Source organism: Lipotes vexillifer, unplaced genomic scaffold, assembly GCF_000442215.2.
Source record: "Lipotes vexillifer unplaced genomic scaffold, Lipotes_vexillifer_v1.1 scaffold517, whole genome shotgun sequence".
Classification (NCBI taxonomy): Eukaryota; Metazoa; Chordata; class Mammalia; order Artiodactyla; family Lipotidae; genus Lipotes; species Lipotes vexillifer.
This window is the reverse complement of record NW_006786711.1, coordinates 644,483-650,258: the sequence shown is the minus strand read 5'-3', so window position 1 is coordinate 650,258 and position 5,776 is coordinate 644,483.

Sequence of the window (5,776 nt, the reverse complement as noted above, 5' to 3'; positions counted from 1 at the left end):
GTGTCGGGCAGATCCCAGACCCAGTTCCCAGCCCTGCTTGATGAGGGGGTGTTTGAAAAGCCCAAATTGTATCCCAGGGTTTCATGTCTGAGTCTTTCTTCTCTGGTTCCTGACTGGCCTTTTGTAATCATGTCCTCTCATTTGGGGACAGAGACCACAGTGTAATGGGAGCCGCCCAGTCTGAGAGCCAAGCTTGGGAAATGCCATAGATTTGGACAAGTTGCAATGGTGACTCTTTTAAGCCTGGGAAGTTGCGTGGAACTTTTGAAGGTTACAAGTTTAAAGTAGCTGAGAAGTGCCTAGGAGAGCACTGATGCAATCCCCCAGCTCCTCCATGACCCTGAGACCTGGTGAGGCTCCGTGACTTGACCATCCCAAGGCAAAGGCAAGACTAGAATCCACATCTCCAATCCCCATCACATACAATATATATGTACGGGAGTTGAGAGTTGAAACGGCCGCTGCACAGTACATGGACCAAACTTACTATTTTCACAGATGGTAACACTTAAGGCTCAGTATGGCTGAAAGACATAAACTATTACTGGCCCTACTTCTTAGTGCCACTGAATCTGAGCTGACTTGTTTATTTGGAAAGGTGGCAACTAATTATAGAAAAAATAAAGTTCCTAAGAATGACCCTGGTGCATAAAGGACATTTTTTCCACTTAACTCCTCTAATTTTCTCTTTTTTTATGTGAAATGTCACTTATTAATACAATTTAGGGAGAGATCTCTTTGTTTTGTGTGTGTGTGTGTGTGTGTGTGTGTGATTTTTTTTATTATCCAAGTATTCAAATCAATTCATTTCAATTTAATAAACATTGATTACATTCTTACTGTCTGTAAGGCATGCAATTGGAATCCATTCACTTTTTTAAAAAAAATTTAATTCTATTTATGTTGTGTTAGTTTCAGGTGTACAGCAAAGTGATTCAGTTATACATATACATATATTCATTCTTTTTTAGATTCTTTTCTCATATAGTTTAACACGGAATATTGAGTATAATTCCCTGTGCTATACAGTAGGTCCCCGTCTGTCATCTACCTTATATATAGTAGTGTGCGTGTGTTCATCCCAAGTTCCTGATTTATCCCTCCCTCCTCTAATTTTCTTAAGTCAGGAGAAAAACAGGTTCATGTAGCAGCTATTACTCAAAATGAACACAGGGGGTCTCTACTGCCATGTCTTGGCTTGAAATTAGCTCACTCTTCTGGTCTTCCTTGAAAGCTATACTAACACCTAACTCTCATAAGACTGTTAGAATCTAGTCTTTAAATCCAGCAGGAACAGAAAAAGTTATTTATTGCTCTGGGAACTTCATTTTACCAGAAGTCAAACTCTGAGCTAATATTCACACTCTCCTTTTGCCTGGAAGTGTAGGTTTAATGCAAAAGAACTATCTAGGCAAATGCTCAGTGATTACTAATTGGGAGCAGTGAAAAATGTGGATCACTCCCAATCACCACATTCCAAGAAAAATGATTTCCTGTGCTGTTTAGGAGAGCTCAGGTAAGCAAATACCCCCATAGCCAAGGGTTGAGATAGGTGACGCCATTTAAAGAAGGATTCAGAGAGAGGAGAGAGGAGTGGGGAACAAGCATTCTTTTCATGAATTTGTTAATCACGGGAACTAATGAGATTAGGGTGCCATTTTGTTTAGAAAGCTAAAAGAAGGAGATGTTTTAAGAACAAAATTCTAACTCTATCAGAGCCCTCGAGGCCTGCTTCACCTGGGACCAAGATCTTCAACTGCTCTGCCCCCCATTGTGCTCCAGCCCCACCTGCCCTCCTCCAGCTCCTCCAAACACTCACCTGTCCTCTCCCATCCCCTTTACCTGGCTGGTCCCCTTTCAGCCCTCAGGTTAAATGCCTCTTCATCAGACATTCTCTCCCTTTATTCCCCTTCTAAGTAGATTCCCCATTATACCCTGGCCACTGGTTTCATCCATCATAGAATTCACCACAATTTCCACTTACAGTGTTTTTGTTGGTGTACTGGTTACTTTCCAACCCTCCACTAGATTATAATTCACTGGATGCTGTCTGTTGCATCCCACTGGTGCTTATACACCTAGCTCAGTGCCCAGCACATAGTAGGGACAAAATACAGAATTTCTGAATTGGGCTTAGAAAAGAAAGAAATGGTGGTGAATGGAGCAGTGCTGGCGAATAAGGAAAGTGGCTCTGGGGTCTTCACAAGCTGTGAGTCCTCTAGTCATTTATGCTGGAAAGCGCGGGGTAGTCTCTGCCTTGACTTCCGGCTTCTCCACCCAGGCAGCTCTCGGGGAGAACGTTTTATGACGGAGCGTTCCAGACAGAACTGAACTGAAAAAGAACTGCCTGTGGGGATGAAGAATGCTTGTGGGTGTCAGGGGCAGGGTGGGGAAGCTCAGAACTCCAGCTCCTCTACTAGTCTTGGGGGCACACAGTCCGAGTGAGGTCTTTGTTTTGGCCTAAGAAAAAATTCACAAAAATTTAGTATCAACAAGAACAGTTAACTTTTATTAAGCACTTACTATGTACCGGGTACCACGATAGACACTTTTCAGGTATCATTATTGTGCTTCATTCTCACAACAAAACTGAATTGCATGCTGGTGTTATTCCATTTACAGATGAGGGAACTGAGGCACAGAGAAGCTAGGCAGTCAGTCCAAGGTGGCAGAGCTAGTAAGTGGTGAGGCCAGGACTAAAATCAAAGCCTTGTAGTAGAATGTGAGCCCATAACTACCTCACTCTGTGCCCTGGAACAGATCTCCTGAGTCTGCATTTCTCAGGAGGGGCTGGCATATATATCTTTAGCACGTTCCCTCCCCAGTATTTCTGTGCACACCAACGTTTGGGGTCCATGGCTCTAGTGAGCGGGGCCAGAGTTCTCATGGCTTCCCATGGCAGGAATTTTCTCATGGGTGTTTGAGTTCACCCTTCCCACCCGTGGGACCCTGACCTGTGTCCAGGGGGTGGACTCCCATACATCAGGCTTGAGAAGGAGATGTGAACCGTGTGTGCAGAACAGGAAACCTTCTTCAGGATCGTGCTCGAAAATGCTGGAAGTTTTGGAGTTGGGAATAAAGAGGACAAGAATAAAGGAAAGCTCAAGGTCTGGATAAAACACAGGCTGGGGGCTGAAAGATTACTTAGTGGAAAAATACTAGACTTTGGAGCCAAGTTTGCCCAATCTGAACCCCAGCTCTGTGCTTTACTAGTGAGGTGATCTTAACAAGATTTTCACCATTCTGAGCCTCAGTTTTCTTATCTACAAAAGAGAGATAATAACTTACACAGAATATCTGGAACAATCTCAGTACTTTCTAAAATGTGTGACTAGGGAGGAAACAAGAGGGGAAAAAGTGTGGCCAGAGAGAAAGGAGTAGCCAGAGAGGAAAAGTCTGTGGTTTAAGAAAACAGATAAAGTGGGGGGCTGAGCCTGCATAGAAAACCTCACGGCTGAATGAATTCCTGCTAATTATTTGCTTCACCGAAGTCTTAAAATACTATATCAAAAGGGCAGAATATTTGAAATAAAGATAAAATTAACAGCCAGTATCTGTTACCTCCTAACACTGTTTTTAGAATACTGACCCATATTAGAAAAAAGCCAAGCAACTGACAAAGGCTTAATTTACAAATATACAAACAGCTCATAAAACTCAATAATAACAACAGCAAAACCTCCCAATCAAAAAATAGGCAAAAGACCTAAATAGACACTTCTCCAAAGAAGGTATACAGTTGGCCAACAGGCACATGAAAAGATGCTCAACTTTGCTAATTATTAGAGAAATGTAAATCGAAACTACAATGAGGTATCACCTCATACCAATCAGAATGGTGATCATTAAAAAGTCTACAAATAGGGACTTCCCTGGTGGCACAGTGGTTAAGAATCTGCCTGCCAATGCAGGGGACACGGGTTCGATCCCTGGTCTGGGAAGATTCCACATGCCGTGGAGCAACTAAGCCCGTTTGCCACAACTACTGAGCCCAAGTGCCCAGAGCCCGTGCTCCGTAACAAGAGAAGCCACCACAGTGAGAAGCCTGTGCGCTGCAATGAAGAGTAGCCCCTGCTCGCCGCAACTAGGGAAAGCCTGTGCGCAGCAATGGAGACCCACCGCAGCCAAAAACAACTAAATAAATAAATTTATTTTTTAAAAAAAGTCTACAAATAGTAAATGTTGGAGAAGGTGTGGAGAAAAAGGAACCCTCCTATATTGTTGGTGGGAATGTAAATTGGTGCAGCCACTATGGAAAAGAGAATGGAGGCTCCTTAAAAAACTAAAAAGAGAGTTGCCATATGATCCTACAATCCCACAGCTGGGCGTATATCTGGAGAAAACTCTAATTCGAAAAGATATATGCACCCCTATTGTAAGCACTACTTACAATAGCCAAGACATGGAAGCAACCTAAATGTCCGTTGACAGATGAATGGATAAAGAAGATGTGGTACATATATACAATGGAATACTACTCAGCCATAAAAAAGAATGAAATAACGCCATTTGCAGCAACATGGATGGACCTAGAGATTATCATACTAAGTGAAGTAAGTCAGACAAAGACAAGTATCACACGATATCACTTATATGTGGAATCTAAAATATGATGCAAATGAACTTATTTATAGAACAGAAATAGACTCACAGACATAGAAAACAAACTTACAGTTACCAAAGGGGAAAGGGGGGGAGAGATAAATTAGGAGTTTGGAATTAACAGATACACACTACTCTATAAAAAATAGATAAACAACAAGGTCCTACTGCAGAGCACAGGGAACTATACTCACTATCCTGTAACAAACCATAATGGAAAAGAATATGAAAAAGAATATATCTATGTACATATATATACAACTGAATCACTTTTCTGTACACCAGAAACTAACACAACATTGTAAATCAACTATACTTGAATTTAAAAAAATGCAAATAGTACATACAACCTATATCAATGGATAATTGTATTAAATAAGGCAATACATTTAAAATCCTCTACTGGAATCACAGTAAGCAGTTAATAAATGTTCGTTATTATTATTTAAGAAAAAGAAAAAGAAAAAAGCCAACATGTAATCAGGTATTTATGACGGCATAATATTATAAGGATGGAAATTAGAAGGCAGAGAACCTGATCTCTTTCAACAGAAGGAGGAAAAATACTCTCTCACAAATTCCTGAATGTAGGAGGCAGTGAGCTGACATTTTCTTAGGTGACCATCTCCCCTAGGCATTCACATCACTTACCCTAAAGATCCTTGAGACCATGTGATCACCCAAGTCTTGCTTGTGTGTGAAGATTATTATTATGCTTATTACCTGAGTTTCATGTGAAAGTCAAGTGTGGTTTGCACTGCTGGGGCCAAGCTGGCTGGACCCACGGAGCTACCATGCCATCCCACTTAGCTCTCTCCATTGCTTTGAAACATGCTTTTAAGAAGGCACATCATGCTTTGGAAAAGGTATTTTGGTCAGTGAGTACACAAGGCAGCTTTTAAATAAAGTTAATACTTATCAAATTTACTACTTGTGGTAGTAACAGCTATAACTATTGAGTGTGGATTTTTAATACTGCTAACATCTTTAGAAGGCATAAGAATGAGATAAGGAAATTGAGGCACAGTGAGGTTAAACATGGTGCCCAAATTCGTATGGCAGGTAAGAAGAGAGACCAGACTTGCACTCAGGGCATCTGATTGCAGAAACTCCTCTCTTCCCATAAGACAATCCCAACACATTACCTTGGGGAGATGTTAGCTCTCCACTCTTT